Source organism: Oryzias latipes, chromosome 18, assembly GCF_053564925.1.
Source record: "Oryzias latipes strain Hd-rR chromosome 18, Olatipes_Hd-rR_3.1".
NCBI lineage: Eukaryota > Metazoa > Chordata > Actinopteri > Beloniformes > Adrianichthyidae > Oryzias > Oryzias latipes.
The window spans coordinates 5,385,894-5,404,025 of record NC_136254.1 but is presented as its reverse complement, the minus strand read 5'-3'; the positions used below and the strand labels follow the sequence as shown (position 1 = coordinate 5,404,025).

The window sequence follows — 18,132 nt, the reverse complement described above, 5'->3', positions numbered from 1 at the left end:
CTGAGATTTCAGAATTAGATGCGTCTTACAAAGCTCCACGTTTGAAAAGCAGCACTATACGTACGAGAAACATCTAACCACCTTAATCACCCTTTTGTGCTGAAAGCAAATTTTTGGACATTTTGTCTCAAGCAAATATTTTTATCATAACATCTGTTTAGTTTATCAGCACCAAAATAAAAAATATTTACATTTATAAAATGAACTGGTCAACTCTAGGATTTTATTTATTCAATCTTACATCCTCAAGCTTTTCATCAGTCTCCCCTGCTGCAGGAGTGGAGTTAGCCCCCCGGCTGTGTGCTCACATGTAAATTAGCCACGAGTGGCAGACAGAAAGTAGAACAGTTAGAAAGCCTAGTTCAACACTAAAATACAGCAATTTCCTTTGTTTTGTTTGTCTTTTATACATCCTTAGCACTAATCATTGCTTTTTTATTCATCCAAAATACAATTAACTTTATATTTTATCTTTTTTTTTTTTTTACAAACAAAATATATGAATGTGCTCCAAAACAAAACCCAGTCTCAGTACACTCCTACAGATGTAACATCAGACAGTAAATGTCTCTTTTATGCTTTTTTAATCAATGCTGCAACTTCTTTTCATTTCCTTTCAATACACCCAAAGAAATTAAACTACAACGACAACAAACACAACATATAGCAAATGTCTCTAAGAAGATTGTGTATATACATTATGTACCACCTTTAAACACCAAATAAATAACAAATCTTTCTAATACAATCACAAAAAATGGAACACAAAATGTAAAACCCAAATTAGAAATTGCAATTTTAAAAAGATACATTTTTCAGCAGCTTTTCAAAATCAATCACATATTTTACTCTTCTGTGGATGAAACAAAGAAGTCCAGAGCAATGTAGCCACTTCTCCAAAGTCTCTGTCACCTTCAGTTTTACACAAAGTCTGTGAAAATCCACCATACATTGGTCACATGTATTCAGAGACCGGCTAAAAGTCCACAATTGTAAAAGCTCTTATATAGACAACTGTTTGTTTGCTTGGAGCTCTAAATATAAAAAAATGCTTTTCTATCACCTAGACACAGATGGAGAACCATATCAACTGGATTAGTAACAGGGAAACATGTTTAGGTTTAAACTTACATCAATAGACAACATGAAGCTGTTCATCACATTTTTGACCTAAACATGTAAACACATCCTTGGCTCTGCGGTTAGGAAATGGTACTTGGGAATCTCTTCATACCAGGAGCCAGCCTGAACATTGGAACATCACCACAGTGCCCATCCAGACTGGGACAGCAACGGGGTCCACTTCAGAGCCGTGAGCTGCTGTGTTTAACTCCAGCTGTCCCAGCAAGGGAGACAACTGCAGCAACATCCACTGACCAAGCTGGCAAGCCCTGGCAGAAAAGATCCCCACAAGAAAAACACTGGCTCAGGCAGGCTGGTCAATAAAAAAATATAGTTTTACCAATGTCTTGCAGCTCGCAGATCAAGTGGTTTAGTTTTCCAGTAATGTCAGTCAAGAATACAAGTTCAGATTCACCATATTCAGCAGATATCTCCACCAATAGCACCTTAAAAATCCTGTTCTGTTTTGCTTTGCAGCTGAGGTTGTTTACGATTTTCAGAATAAGAGTCATTATATGTCCAGAGCCAATCACTTCTGCACATAAGGCCTACTGGTGAAAGAAGCAGCAGTAATGCAGACATTTTGGAAAGTCTTGGTCAGCTTTACAGTGAGTGATGAAACCTGTTTGTCGGTCAATCATAGCAGGAGCCCCGTCTGCAGGTATGGCTACCAGCTTTTCTAATGGTACCTTTTTCTGCACAAAAACTCCTTCACCGTGTTATACATTTCAACTCCTCTTGTAGTTGTCTGTTAGGGCAGATGTGTCAGGAATTCTTCTCTTGTGGAAACCAAAAGCTATGCTGTACTGTTGCCGTCCACAGACTCATCACACTGGACGTTAACCACCTGCACTTTGTAAGATCCCGGTCCAGCTAATTGGCCAAGTTATCAGACATAGCTGACATTCATCTAGACATTGTAGTGGAAATTGAATGAGTTCTATTGTTCTCATTCTTAGGAACAGTGATAGCAATTATCATCATTGCTTGTTTCTTAATCTGATAAAAACCTTCTTCTACTTGATGAGAAAATGAGCAGGTCTAAACGAGGCTTAGATTTAAGAATTTTTTTCATGCTATATGCAAAAGTCTTTGTCCTTTAAGGCAACAGATTATAGTCACCCCCCCCCCCCCCCCACAGGCTGCTGTCATATTAACATTAGCTTGGAGCTCCAGAATGGACAAGAAAAAACGACGAGAATGGCTCGAGCAGGGCGTTGCTCACGGGGCGGTCGCTCGTGCCAGGCGGTGGCACGTGCTCGGGCCCGCTAAATGCTACTTGTAGCTTTAATTATTATTATTATTATTATTCTACCGGAAGAGTCGCCTTTTTGAGGCCTTTAACATACCCCAAAACTCACCAAATTTGGCACACACATCAGGAGTCGCGAAAAATTTCGTATTTTATAGGAGATTGGCATGGGCGCACAAAAACGGCTCGATAGCGCCACCTACAGTGACTTTTGTCCCGACGCCCCGCATACGCTTTAACGTACAAGCTTGATTTTTACAGGGCATGTTCTTCAGATGGAGACTTACAAAAAAGTCTGAAAGGACCCACCTGTCACTCGCACAGGAAGTTTGATATATTGAGGTCAATATGTCATTTTTGCTTCATTTTGGACATTTGCAGGCCTCGCTCTAGAACGAACTCCTCCTAGAGATTTTGGAGTAATGACTTCAAACTTTGGTTGTGTAAACTAGACACATGTCCGATGTTAAATTGCGAAGCTTTTAAGTTTTTATGGATGTTTGTGACCATGGCGGCGCGTCAAAATTGGAGGTCGTTTCGAAAACACGCCATGAAAAGAAAAATGGCCATTACTCAGCCATGCAAAATCCAATCTGATCCAAAATTGATATGCATGATTGTAGTCTGACTCTGAACACATCTGCAGTGAAAAAATCTGGAAAAAGTGTAGCGCCACCTGCTGGCAAGAGGAAATGACATGTTTTACTTGGAGCATCACTACTCCGAGTAGGATGAGCCGACACACCTGAAAATGACGTCCACCTGTTGAAAAGCCATTGAAGTTTACTCTGACAAAAAACCATAACTTTCAATGCGGGGGTGTGGTCGTGAAAGAGCGGCAAAGTTGGGCATCTCGCTATGCACACAAAAGTTGCTCTCACGTGCACATTCCTTGTCCAATCTCACTGAAATTCAATGGATATGATGAAGCTTCTATTCTGAACCCATGGATATGACAATCTTGGACGAGCTCTATAGCGCCACCTAGTTATTGCATGGGGCACATTCTGCCCTGTATTTTCTCTTTGCTTTGTCCGATGTGCATGAAATTAAAACTGGAGATACTCAGAAGGGTCTTCTCTCATCATGTAAAGTTTCATGGGTGTACACCTGACGGTGCCTGCGTAACAGGAAGTGGTCGATTATGTGCACCCAAATAATAGAAATTTATTATAAATCAGCCGTTTGTCTCAGGAAGCTGAGATTTCAGAATTAGATGCCTTTAATAACCTCCAGCTTTGATATGTAACACTATAGGGTCTACGAGAAACTTCATCACTTGATTTTTTTAATGAAATTTTGGACTGAACAAAGATTTTTAGCATAAATTCTGTTTAGGTTATCAGCACCAGGAATTCAACTTTCATAGGCATTTATGTGCTACTGCTTCCTAAAAAAATTCAGAATTATTGAAGTTACCGGTGAACTTTTATTCAACATTTCATCCAAAAAGGTCCGAAAACGTCTTTTTAGGCAAAACTGCAAACACCTATTTTTTTGCATAACTTATCTTTCAAATATCAGCACAAAAAAATTAAAAACGGTAGGGATCTGTGTTTGCTGCCTTCCATATTTTTTTCAGACTTAAAAGTGTAACAGATGATTTATAAAAAATCCTTTTTCATCCAAAAACCTGTGTTAAATCTGTCTAGACTCCAAACAAACATTTTTTTATGGTAACTTATGTTTCAACAATCGACACCAATTTTCACAGACCTATAGCTAAACATGTCCCATAGCTACCTGAATATTTTCATAGATATAAAATGAACTGGTCATTCTAACATCTGGCATTCTAACATCTAACATCTTACATGTCAAAGCCTCTCTCAGCCTGGCTCTGCTGAAGGAGTCGTGTTACAACCCCGCCCCCTCCTGCTGGGACCCCTGCTATGTAAATTAGCAAGCAGTGAACAGAGAGATGAGAAGTAAGAATGGCCATTACTCAGGCATGCATAATCCAAAGACAGCCAGTTAAACACTGAAAGACATATTTTTTCGGTATGTCTTTCATACATCTTTAGTATTAAAAACTCTCCAAGATGAATGTGCCTGACTCCACCTGCAGGTGGATCACAGACTTCCTGACGGACAGACAGCAGTATGTGAGGCTGGGGAAGCTCGTCTCAGATACTCGGACCACAAGCACCGGATCCCCCCAGGGCTGTGTCCTTTCACCCCTGTTACTCTCCCTGTACACAAACAGCTGCACAGCTGGTCACCTGTCTGTCAAACTCCTGAAGTTTGCTGACGACACCACACTCATCGGCCTCATCTCTGACGGAGATGAGTCGGCCTACAGGAGTTAAATAGCCAGGCTGGTGTCATAGTGCAGCGCTAACAACCTGGAGCTTAATGCTCTGAAGACAGTGGAGATGACAGTGGACTTCAGGAAGGCCCCAGCCCCCCTCCCCCCTGTCATCCTCTGTGACTCCCCGGTGACCTCTGTGGAGTCCTTCTGCTTCCTGGGAACCATCATCAGCCAAGACCTCAAGTGGGAGCAGAACATCAGCTCCATCACTAAGAAGGTCCAGCAGAGGATGTACTTCCTGAGGCAGCTGAAGAAGTTTCACCTCCCTGAAAAGATGCTGGTAGACTTTTACACCGCCATCATCGAATCCACCCTCACGTCCTCCATCACAGTCTGGTTCGCTGCGGCCACGGCCAGAGACAAGGCCAAGCTGCAACGCGTCATCCACTCAGCAGAGAAGGTGATCGGCTGCCACCTCCCGTCTCTCCAGGAGCTGCACATCTCCAGGACCTGGAGGCGGGCAGCCAGGATTGTAGCCAACCCCTCTCATCCAGGACATAATCTCTTTCGGCCCCTCCCTCCTGGCAAGAGGCTCCGGTCCATCAGGACCAGGACCTCGCGCCACAAGAACAGCTTCTTCCCCACTGCAGCCAGCCTGCTGAACAGAACCCCAACTCCCCCAGGTGACCCCCCCTCCACCCCCCGCCCACCAAAGGACTGTCGGTGCCACTTACAGGCCCCACCATCCCAGCCCATCTGTGCTCCCACTTTAATTCACCTTACTCTACTGTATATAGTGTGTTGTTGTTGTTAACTTAATTTTTAACTTATTCTTAATTGCACTATACACCAAGTCAAATTCCTCGTTTTGTAAAGTGCGCTCTACTGAACCTGGCAATAAAACTTTTTCTGATTCCTGATTCTGATTCTATTAATCATTGTTTTTTATTCATTCAAAATGCAATTAAATCAATATTTTATCTTTTTTCTTTTCCTTTTTCTTTTTTTTTTATCTCTTATATCCTTTTTTATAATCAATGTTTGAACTTCTTTTCCTTTCTATTGTCATGGTTTCAGTTTGTTGTCTTTTTTTTCGCTTTAGTTCTTGTTCTGTCTTGTTTGGTTCTGTTTCCTGTTTTATTTTGAAAGGTTTCCTGTCTTGTCATGTTTCTTGAGTTTTACTTCCTTTGGTCCCCATCTGCCCTAATCGTGTTCACCTGTGTCTTGTCTGCCCTGTCTGTATATAAGTCTTGTCTCTGCCTTCCTCCTGTGCTGGTCCATTAACTTCTGCTCATGTTGATCACGTCTTCTTGTCTGGCATCCATGTCCCTTGCCATGCCACAGTAAGTTTTTGTTTTTAGTTTTGTCATCCTGCTCTGCAGCGCTTTTTGTTAGTTAAATAAACCCACTTGCCCTGAACCCGTTTGCCTCCCGTCTCTGCGCCTGGGTCCTACCTGCTCTCGAGCCTCCCCCCCACACGACATCTATACATCCAATGAAATTAAACTACAAATCAACAAACACAACTGATAACAAATGTCTCTAAAAAATGATGTGTATATTTGCAGAACCTTAAAAACACCAAACAAATAACAAATGCTTCCCAATTAAAGCACAAAAAATGGAACACAAAATGTAAAACCCAAGTTAGAAATTGCAATTTGAAAAAGATACTTTTTTCAGCAGCTTTTCAAAATCAATCACCAATTCTACTCTTCTGTGGATGAAACAAAGAACTCCAGAACAATGAAGCCATTTCTCTAAGTCTCTCTCACCTTCAGTTTTAAACAAGGTCTGTGAAAATCCACCATACATTGGTCACATGAACTCAGAGACCTGCTAAAAGTGCACAATTGTAAAAGCTCTTTTATATAGACAACTGTTTGTTTGCTTAGAGCTCTAAATATAAAAAAAAATGCTTTTCTATCACCTAGACACAGATGGAGAACCATATCAACTGGATTAATAACAGGGTGGCATGTTTAGACAACATGAAGCTGTCCATCACATTTTTGACCTAAACATGTAAACACATCCTTGGCTCTGCGGTTAGGAAATGGTATTTGGGAATCTCTTTATACCAGGAGCCAGCCTGGCCATTGGAACATCGCCACAGTGCCCATCCAGACTGGGACAGCAACGGGGTCCACTTCAGAGCCGTGAGCTGCTGTGTTTAACTCCAGCTGTCCCAGTAAGGTAGACAACTGCAGCAACATCCACTGACCAAGCTGACAAGCCCTGGCAGAAAAGATCCCCACAAGAAAAACACTGGCTCAGGCAGGCTGGTCAAAAAAAAATAGTTTTGCCATTGTCTTGCAGCTCGCAGATCAAGTGGTTTAGTTTTCCAGTAATGTCAGTCAAGAATGCAAGTTCAGATTCACAATGTTCATATTCACCATATTCAACAGACATCTCCTCCAATAGCACCTTAAAAATCCTGTGCTGTTTTGCTTTGCAGCTGAGGTTGTTTACGATTTTCAGAATAAGAGTCATTATATGTCCAGAGCCAATCACTTCTGCACATAAGGCCTGCTGGTGAATGACGCAGCAGTAATGCAGACATTTTGGAAAGTCTGGGTCAGCTTTACAGTGAGTGATGAAACCTGTTTGTCTATTGATCATAGCAGGAGTCCCATCTGCAGTCACTGCTACCAGCTTTTCTAATTGTACCTTTTTCTGCACAAAAACTCCTTCACCGTGTTATACATTTCAACTCCTCTTGTAGTTGTCTGTTAGGGCAGATGTGTCAGGAGTTCTTCTCTTGTGGAAACCAAAAGCTATGCTGTACTGTTGCCGTCCACAGACTCATCACACTGGACGTTAACCACCTGCACTTTGCAAGATCCCGGTCCAGCTAATTGGCCAAGTTATCAGACATAGCTGACACTCATCTAGACATTGTAGTGGAAATTGAATGAGTTCTATTGTTCTCATCCTTAGGGACAGTGATAGCAATTATCATCATTGCTTGAATTTTTTTCATGCTATATGCAAAAGTCTTTGTCCCTTAAGGCAACAGATTACAGCCCCCCCCCCCCCCCCCCCCCCAGGCTGCTGTCGTATTAACAATAGCTTGGAGCTCCAGAATGGACAAGAAAAAACGACGAGAATGGCTCGAGCAGGGCGTTGCTCACGGGGCGGTCGCTCGTGCCAGGCGGTCGCACGTGCTCGGGCCCGCTAAATGCTACTTGTAGCTTTAATTATTATTATTATTATTATTATTATTCTACCGGAAGAGTCGCCTTTTTGAGGCCTTTAACATACCCCAAAACTCACCAAATTTGGCACACACATCAGGAGTCGCGAAAAATTTCGTATTTTATAGGAGATTGGCATGGGCGCAGAAAAACGGCTCGATAGCGCCACCTACAGTGACTTTTGTCCCGACGCCCCGCATACGCTTTAACGTACAAGCTTGATTTTTGCAGGGCATGTTCTTCAGATGGAGACCTACAAAAAAGTCTGAAAGGACCCACCTGTCACTCGCACAGGAAGTCTGATATATTGAGGTCAATATGTCATTTTTGCTTCATTTTGGACATTTGCAGGCCTCACTCTAGAGCGAACTCCTCCTAGAGATTTGTGAATAATGACTCCAAACTTTGGTTTTGTAAACTAAACACATGTCCGATGTTAAATTGCGAAGCTTTTAAGTTTTTACGGATGTTTGTGACCGTGGCGGCGCGTCGAAAATGGAGGTCATTTTGAAAACACGCCATGAAAAGAAAAATGGCCATTACTCAGCCATGCAAAATCCAATATGATCCAAAGTTGATATGCATGATTGTAGTCTGACTTTGAACACATCTGCAGTGGAAGAATCTGGAATAGGTGTAGCGCCACCTGCTGGTAAAAGGAAATGACATGTTTTACTTGGAGCATCACTGCTCCAAGTAGGATGAGCCGACACACCTAAAAATGATGTCCACCTGTTGAAAAGCCATTGATGTTTACTCTGATAAAAAGCCATAACTTTCAATGCGGGGGTGTGGTCGTGACAGAGCGGCGAAGTTGGGCGTCTCGCCATGCACACAAAAGTTGCTCTCACGTGCACATTCCTTGTCCAATCTCACTGAAATTCAATAGAGGTGATGAGGCTTCCATTCTGAACCCATGGATATGACAATCTTGGACGAGCTCCATAGCGCCACCTAGATATTGACAAATACATTTTATGTCACATTCTGACCTATCTTTTCTCTGTGCTTTGTCCGACATTCATAAAATTACAACAGGAGATACTCATAAGGGTCTTCTCTCATCGTCTAAAGTTTCATGGGTGTACACCTGACGGTGCCTGCGCAAGCCACCACCAAACAGGAAGTGGTTGATTGCGTTGCAGTCAGATAATTAAAAATTCATAAAAAATCAGCCGTTTGTATCACCAGGCTGAGATTTCAGAATGAGAGGCCTCTTACATATCTCCAACTTAGATACACAGCACTTGCATGGGTGAACAAAAAACGGCTCAATAGCGCCACCTACCATGTTTGTTTTTGAGAGCCCCGCCATGTTCTTTAACATACAAGCTTGATATTTACAGGACATGTTCATCAGATGGAAACCTACAAAAAAGTCTCTTGGGACCAAGCTGTCAGTCGCACAGGAAGTCTGCTATATTGATGTCAATATGTCAGTTTTGCTCTATTTTGGTCATTTCCAGGCCTCGTTCTAGAACGAACTCCTCCTAGAGATTTTTGAACAATGACTCCAAACTTTGGTTTTGTAAACTAAACACATGTCCGATCTTAAATTGCGAAGCTTTTAAGTTTTTACGGTTGTTTGTGACCGTGGCGGCGCGTCAAAATTTGAGGTCGTTTCGAAATCACGCCATGAAAAGAAAAATGGCCATTACTCAGCCATAAATAATCTAATCTGATCCAAATTTGTTGTGCATGATTGTAGTCTGACTTTGAACACATCTGCAGTGGAAAAATCCGAAACAGGTGTAGCGCCACCTGTTGGCAACAGGAAATGACATGTTTTACTTGGAGCATCACTGCTCCAAGTAGGATGAGCAAACACACCTCAAAATGACGTCCACCTGTTGAAAAACCATTGAAGTTTACTCTGATGAAAAACAAATCTTTCAACGCGGGGGTGTGGTCGTGACAGAGCGGCGAAGTTGGGTATCTCGCCATGCACAAATGTTGCTCTCACGTTCACATTCCTTGTCTGATCTCACTGAAATTAAATAGATTTGATGAAACTTCTATTCTGAACCCATGGATATGACAATTTTGGACGAGCTATATATGTTCATAAATGATCATGAAGCATGATCATATAATCAAGCTTCATAGGAAATCAGCCGTTTGTCTCAGGAAGCTGAGATTTCAGAATTAGATGCGTCTTACAAAGCTCCACGTTTGAAAAGCAGCACTATACATACGAGAAACATTTAACCACCTTAATCACCCTATTGTGCTGAAAGCAAATTTTTGGACATTTTGACTCAAGCAAATATTTTTATCATAACTTCTGTTTAGTTTATCAGTACCAAAATAAAAAATATTTACATTTATAAAATGAACTGGTCAACTCTAGGATTTTATTTATTCAATCTTACATCCTCAAGCTTTTCATCAATCTCCCCTGCTGCAGGAGTGGAGTTAGCCCCCCACCCCACCCCCCGGCTGTGTGCTCACATGTAAATTAGCCAGGAGTGGCAGACAGAAAGTAGAACAGTTAGAAAGCCTAGTTCAACACTAAAATACAGCAATTTCCTTTGTTTTGTTTGTCTTTTATACATCCTTAGCACTAATCATTGCTTTTTTATTCATCCAAAATACAATTAACTTTATATTTTATCTTTTTTTTTTTACAAACAAAATATATGAATGTGCTCCAAAACAAAACCCAGCCTCAGTACACTCCTACAGATGTAACATCAGACAGTAAATGTCTCTTTTATGCTTTTTTAATCAATGCTGCAACTTCTTTTCATTTCCTTTCAATACATCCAAAGAAATTAAACTACAACGACAACAAACACAACATATAGCAAATGTCTCTAAGACGATTGTGTATATACATTATGTACCACCTTTAAACACCAAATAAATAACAAATCTTTCTAATACAATCACAAAAAATGGAACACAAAATGTAAAACCCAAATTAGAAATTGCAATTTTAAAAAGATACATTTTTCAGCAGCTTTTCAAAATCAATCACATATTTTACTCTTCTGTGGATGAAACAAAGAAGTCCAGAGCAATGTAGCCACTTCTCCAAAGTCTCTGTCACCTTCAGTTTTACACAAAGTCTGTGAAAATCCACCATACATTGGTCACATGTATTCAGAGACCTGCTAAAAGTCCACAATTGTAAAAGCTCTTATATAGACAACTGTTTGTTTGCTTGGAGCTCTAAATATAAAAAAATGCTTTTCTATCACCTAGACACAGATGGAGAACCATATCAACTGGATTAATAACAGGGAAACATGTTTAGGTTTAAACTTACATCAATAGACAACATGAAGCTGTTCATCACATTTTTGACCTAAACATGTAAACACATCCTTGGCTCTGCGGTTAGGAAAAGGTACTTGGGAATCTCTTCATACCAGGAGCCAGCCTGAACATTGGAACATCACCACAGTGCCCATCCAGACTGGGACAGCAACGGGGTCCACTTCACAGCCGTGAGGCTGCTGTGTTTAACTCCAGCTGTCCCAGCAAGGGAGACAACTGCAGCAACATCCACTGACCAAGCTGGCAAGCCCTGGCAGAAAAGATCCCCACAAGAAAAACACTGGCTCAGGCAGGCTGGTCAATAAAAAAATATAGTTTTGCCAATGTCTTGCAGCTCGCAGATCAAGTGGTTTAGTTTTCCAGTAATGTCAGTCAAGAATACAAGTTCAGATTCACCATATTCATATTCACCATATTCAGCAGATATCTCCACCAATAGCACCTTAAAAATCCTGTTCTGTTTTGCTTTGCAGCTGAGGTTTTTTATGATTTTCACAATAGGAGTCATTATGTGTCCAGAGCCAATCACTTCTGCACATAAGGCCTACTGGTGAAAGAAGCAGCAGTAATGCAGACATTTTGGAAAGTCTTGGTCAGCTTTACAGTGAGTGATGAAACCTGTTTGTCGGTCAATCATAGCAGGAGCCCCGTCTGCAGGTATGGCTACCAGCTTTTCTAATGGTACCTTTTTCTGCACAAAAACTCCTTCACCGTGTTATACATTTCAACTCCTCTTGTAGTTGTCTGTTAGGGCAGATGTGTCAGGAATTCTTCTCTTGTGGAAACCAAAAGCTATGCTGTACTGTTGCCGTCCACAGACTCATCACACTGGACGTTAAACCACCTGCACGTTGTAAGATCCCGGTCCAGCTAATTGGCCAAGTTATCAGACATAGCTGACACTCATCTAGACATTGTAGTGGAAATTGAATGAGTTCTATTGTTCTCATCCTTAGGGACAGTGATAGCAATTATCATCATTGCTTGTTTCTTAATCTGATAAAAACCTTCTTCTACTTGATGAGAAAATGAGCAGGTCTAAACGAGGCTTAGATTTAAGAATTTTTTTCATGCTATATGCAAAAGTCTTTGTCCTTTAAGGCAACAGATTATAGTCTCTTCCTCCCCCTCCCCCCCCCCCCCCCCCCCAGGCTGCTGTCATATTAACATTAGCTTGGAGCTCCAGAATGGACAAGAAAAAACGACGAGAATGGCTCGAACAGGGCGTTGCTCACGGGGCGGTCGCTCGTGCCAGGCGGTGGCACGTGCTCGGGCCCGCTAAATGCTACTTGTAGCTTTAATTATTATTATTATTAGGGCCCGAGCACGGAGTGCAAGGACCCTATTGTATCTGTTAGGTTTATTATTATTATTATTAGGGCCCGAGCACGGAGTGCAAGGACCCTATTGTATCTGTTAGGTTTATTATTATTATTATTATTATTATTATTATTCTTCCGACTTTTCCGTCGCCTTTTTGAGGCCTTTAACATACCCCAAAACTCACCAAATTTTGTATACACATCAGGAGTCGCGAAAAATTTCATATTTTATAGGAGAACGGCATAGGTAAACAAAAATGGCTCAATAGCGCCACCTGCAAAATTTGTTTTCGCGAGCACCTCCATATGCTTTATAGTACAAACCTGATTTTAACAGGGCATGTTCATCGGATAGAAACCTACAAAAAAGTCTCTTGGGACCAAGCTGTCAGTCGCACAGGAAGTCTGATATTTTGATGACAATATGTCATTTTTGCTGTATTTTGGTCATTTGCAGGCCTCGCTCTAGAACGAACTCCTCCTAGAGATTTGAGAGTAATGACTCCAAACTTTGGTTTTGTAAACTAGACACATGTCCGATGTTAAATTGCAAAGCTTTTAAGTTTTTATGGATGTTTGTGACCATGGCGGCGCGTCAAAATTGGAGGTCGTTTCGAAAACACGCCATGAAAAGAAAAATGGCCATTACTCAGCCATGCATAATCCAATCTGATCCAAAATTGATGTGCATGATTGTAGTCTGACTCTGAACACATCTGCAGTGAAAAAATCTGGAAAAAGTGTAGCGCCACCTGCTGGCAAGAGGAAATGACATGTTTTACTTGGAGCATCACTACTCCGAGTAGGATGAGCCGACACACCTGAAAATGACGTCCACCTGTTGAAAAGCCATTGAAGTTTACTCTGACAAAAAACCATAACTTTCAATGCGGGGGTGTGGTCGTGACAGAGCGGCAAAGTTGGGCATCTCGCTATGCACACAAAAGTTGCTCTCACGTGCACATTCCTTGTCCAATCTCACTGAAATTCAATGGATATGATGAAGCTTCTATTCTGAACCCATGGATATGACAATCTTGGACGAGCTCTATAGCGCCACCTAGTTATTGCATTGGGCACATTCTGCCCTGTATTTTCTCTTTGCTTTGTCCGATGTGCATGAAATTAAAACTGGAGATACTCAGAAGGGTCCTCTCTCATCATGTAAAGTTTCATGGGTGTACACCTGACGGTGCCTGCGTAACAGGAAGTGGTCGATTATGTGCACCCAAATAATAGAAATTTATTATAAATCAGCCGTTTGTCTCAGGAAGCTGAGATTTCAGAATTAGATGCCTTTAATAACCTCCAGCTTTGATATGTAACACTATAGGGTCTACGAGAAACTTCATCACTTGATTTTTTTAATGAAATTTTGGACTGAACAAAGATTTTTAGCATAAATTCTGTTTAGGTTATCAGCACCAAGAATTCAACTTTCATAGGCATTTATGTGCTACTGCTTCCTAAAAAAATTCAGAATGATTGAAGTTACAGGTGACATCTTAGAGAGCATTACATCCAAAAAGGTCCGAAAACGTCTTTTTAGGCAAAACTACAAACACCTATTTTTTTTCATAACTTAATCATCATATATCAACACCATTTATTTTTTTAAATGTAGGGATCTGTGTTTGCTGCCTTCCATATTTTTTTCAGAAGTCCAGGTGAAACAGATGATTTTAAAAAAATCCTGATTCATCCCAAAACCTGTGCTTTTTCCGTCTGGACTCCAAACAAGTGTGTTTTAAAATTACTTATGCTTCAAATATCCACACCAAGTTTCACACGCATATGGCTGAACATGTCTAAATGCTTCTTGAATATTCTTTACAGATATAAAATGAACTGGTCAACTGTAGGATGTCATTTCCTCTTACATGCTTAAGTCTTTTCCTCATGCTGCAGCCTGCTCCTCAATCATCCCTGTTGCTGGAGTCAAATTTCACCCCCCCCCCCCCCCCCCCCCCCCACACACACACACACACCAGCTGCCAGTTCATATGCTAACTAACCCAGAAGTGAGGTGACAAGAGTTTAGACACAAGAGGGAGGGCAGACTGCTTTTTCATTTGTTTTGTATGTCTTTCATAGATTTTTATGAATAATCATTGCTTTTCTAGTCATGTAAAATGCAATTAACCTAATATTTTATCTTTTTTTTTTACAAACAAAACATATGAATGTGCTCCAAAACAAAACCCAACTCTCAGTACAGTTCTACAGATGTAACATAAGACTTAGACAGTAAATGTCTCTTTTATCCTTTTTTAATCAATGCTGCAACTTCTTTTCCTTAATATAAATCCAATGAAATTAAACTACAAAACCAAAAAACACAACCTATAGCAAATTTCTCTAAATAAATTATGTGTATATACAATATGTAGCACTTTTAAACAAAATAATAACAAATCCTTCCAATACAAGCACAGAAAAATGGAACACAAAATTTAAAACCCAAATTTGAAATGGCAATTTTAAAAAGATAATTTTTTCAGCCTGCTAAAAGTGCACAATTGTAAAAGCTCTTTTATATAGACAACTGTTTGGTTGCTTAGAGCTCTAAATATAAAAACAATGCCTTTATGGACGTGGCACGGATGGCATGGATGTTCAGCAGGGTAAACCCCAGGAAAGCGGCGGGACCTGATGGAGTTCCCGGAAAGGTTCTGCGGGCCTGCGCCGATCAACTCTCCCAGGTCTTCACAAAAATCTTCAACCTGTCGCTAGCTCAGGCTTTCATCCCTGCTTGCCTGAAGTCATCCACTATCATCCCGATACCCAAAAAGTCCTCATCCACAGCCTTCCTCACGGACTTCCGCCCAGTTGCACTCACTGCTGTCATCACAAAGTGTCTGGAGCGGCTGCTCCTGGGACACATCAAAGACTCCCTCCCTCCAATCTTCGTCCCCCACCAGTTTGCTTACAAAGCAAACAGATCAACGGATGATGCCATTTCCATCACCCTCCACACTGCGCTGAGCCACCTGGAACACAGAGACACCTACGCCAGGATGCTCTTTGTGGACTATAGCTCAGCCTTTAACACAATCATTCCTGACATTCTGGTCAACAAACTGTCTGAACTAGGACTCCACCCACTCACCTGCTCGTGGATCAAGGACTTCCTGACAAACAGACCACAGACAGTCAAACTTGACCCCCACCTCTCCTCCACCCGGACGCTGAGCACAGGCTCCACACAGGGATGTGTGCTGAGTCCTCTGCTGTATACACTGTACACAGCAGACTGCAGACCAGCCCACACCAGCAACACCGTGGTGAAGTTTGCAGACGACACTACTGTGGTGGGGCTGATCTCTGGGGACGACGAGACGGCCTACAGAGACGAAGTCCTGAAACTCTCAAGGTGGTGTCAGGCTAATAACCTCATCCTGAACACCACCAAGACCAAGGAGATCATCCTGGACTTCAGAAAAAACAGAACAGATCCACCCCCACTCTACATCGATGGAAACTGTGTGGAGAGGGTCCACAGCTTCACCCTCCTGGGCACCACCATCTCTGCTGACCTCACAGGGTCTAACAACACCATGACTGTCATCAGGAAGGCCCAGCAACGCCTGCACTTCCTGAGAAAACTTAGGAGGAACGACGTCAGCCAGGAGCTGCTGGTAGCGTTCTACCGCTCAACCATTGAGAGCATTCTGTCCTATGGCATCACAGTGTGGTTTTCCCACTGCACTGAAGCAGAACGGCAGAGTCTCCAGAGAGTGGTAAAGACAGCGCAGAGGATCATCGGCTGCCCCCTCCCCTCACTGAAGGACATTTACCAGTCTCGCTGCCTCAGCAGAGTGACTAGCATCACCACTAACTCCACCCATTCTGCTTTCCCTCTGTTTGAACTGCTGCCCTCTGGAAGGAGGTACAGGTCCATCAGAACCAGGACAAACAGACTAAGAAACAGCTTTTTTCCACAGGCAATTATCATACGGAATGCACATACGTCCACCAACCACACCTCACTCTAATTTTACTACAATGCGTGCAATATCCTGACTGTCTAACCGGGTCACTGTGCAATAACTTGATATTTATTAAGCTGTGCTCACAGCAACTCATGTAATTCCATTCTATTTTATTCACAAATATTTAATATTTAACAGTTTCTGTCCATATTGTTCATTTTTTGTTAAGAGTTGTAAATACAGTATTTCTTTTTCTATTCTATTTTTATTTTTATTTTATGTAACTCCTTCACTCCAAGGCTGCTGCAATTTCATTGTATCCCCATGTACAATGACAATAAACGATTCTGATTCTGATTATATCACTTAGACACAGATGGAGAACCATATCAACTGGATTGGTAACAGCAACAACCACCGACCAAGCCGGCAAGCCCTGGCAGAAAAGATCCCCACAAGAAACACTGCAGGCTGTTCCATAAAAAATATAGTTTTACCATTGCCTTGCAGATCACAGTTGAAGTGGTTTAGTTTTCCTAAAAAAATTCAGAATGATTGAAGTTACAGGTGAACTTTTAGACAACATTTGATCCAAAAAGGTCCGAAAACGTCTTTTTAGGCAAAACTGCAAACACCTATTTTTTTGCATAACTTATCTTTCAAATATCAGCACAAAAAAATTAAAAACGGTAGGGATCTGTGTTTGCTGCCTTCCATATTTTTTTCAGACTTAAAAGTGTAACAGATGATTTATAAAAAATCCTTTTTCATCCAAAAACCTGTGTTAAATCTGTCTAGACTTAGTATTAAAAACTCTCCAAGATGAATGTGCCTGACTCCACCTGCAGGTGGATCACAGACTTCCTGACGGACAGACAGCAGTATGTGAGGCTGGGGAAGCTCGTCTCAGATACTCGGACCACAAGCACCGGATCCCCCCAGGGCTGTGTCCTTTCACCCCTGTTACTCTCCCTGTACAAAAACAGCTGCACAGCTGGTCACCTGTCTGTCAAACTCCTGAAGTTTGCTGACGACACCACACTCATCGGCCTCATCTCTGACGGAGATGAGTCGGCCTACAGGAGTGAAATAGCCAGGCTGGTGTCATAGTGCAGCGCTAACAACCTGGAGCTTAATGCTCTGAAGACAGTGGAGATGACAGTGGACTTCAGGAAGGCCCCAGCCCCCCTCCCCCCTGTCATCCTCTGTGACTCCCCGGTGACCTCTGTGGAGTCCTTCTGCTTCCTGGGAACCATCATCAGCCAGGACCTCAAGTGGGAGCAGAACATCAGCTCCATCACTAAGAAGGTCCAGCAGAGGATGTACTTCCTGAGGCAGCTGAAGAAGTTTCACCTCCCTGAAAAGATGCTGGTAGACTTTTACACCGCCATCATCGAATCCACCCTCACGTCCTCCATCACAGTCTGGTTCGCTGCGGCCACGGCCAGAGACAAGGCCAAGCTGCAACGCGTCATCCACTCAGCAGAGAAGGTGATCGGCTGCCACCTCCCGTCTCTCCAGGAGCTGCACATCTCCAGGACCTGGAGGCGGGCAGCCAGGATTGTAGCCAACCCCTCTCATCCAGGACATAATCTCTTTCGGCCCCTCCCTTCTGGCAAGAGGCTCCGGTCCATCAGGACCAGGACCTCGCGCCACAAGAACAGCTTCTTCCCCACTAGAGTCAGCCTGCTGAACAGAACCCCAACTCCCCCAGGTGACCCCCCCCTCCCCCCCCCGCCCACCAAAGGACTGTCGGTGCCACTTACAGGCCCCA

The 18,132-nt window shown here is 42.3% G+C and overlaps 1 protein-coding gene across 4 annotated transcripts in view; it reads right to left on the bottom strand.

Moving 5' to 3' along the window:
* The window catches only part of sorcs2 (sortilin-related VPS10 domain containing receptor 2), a 443,700-nt gene that overhangs the window by 221,730 nt on the left and 203,838 nt on the right, over positions 1 to 18,132 (bottom strand). The gene's annotated exons all lie outside the window — the stretch shown is intronic.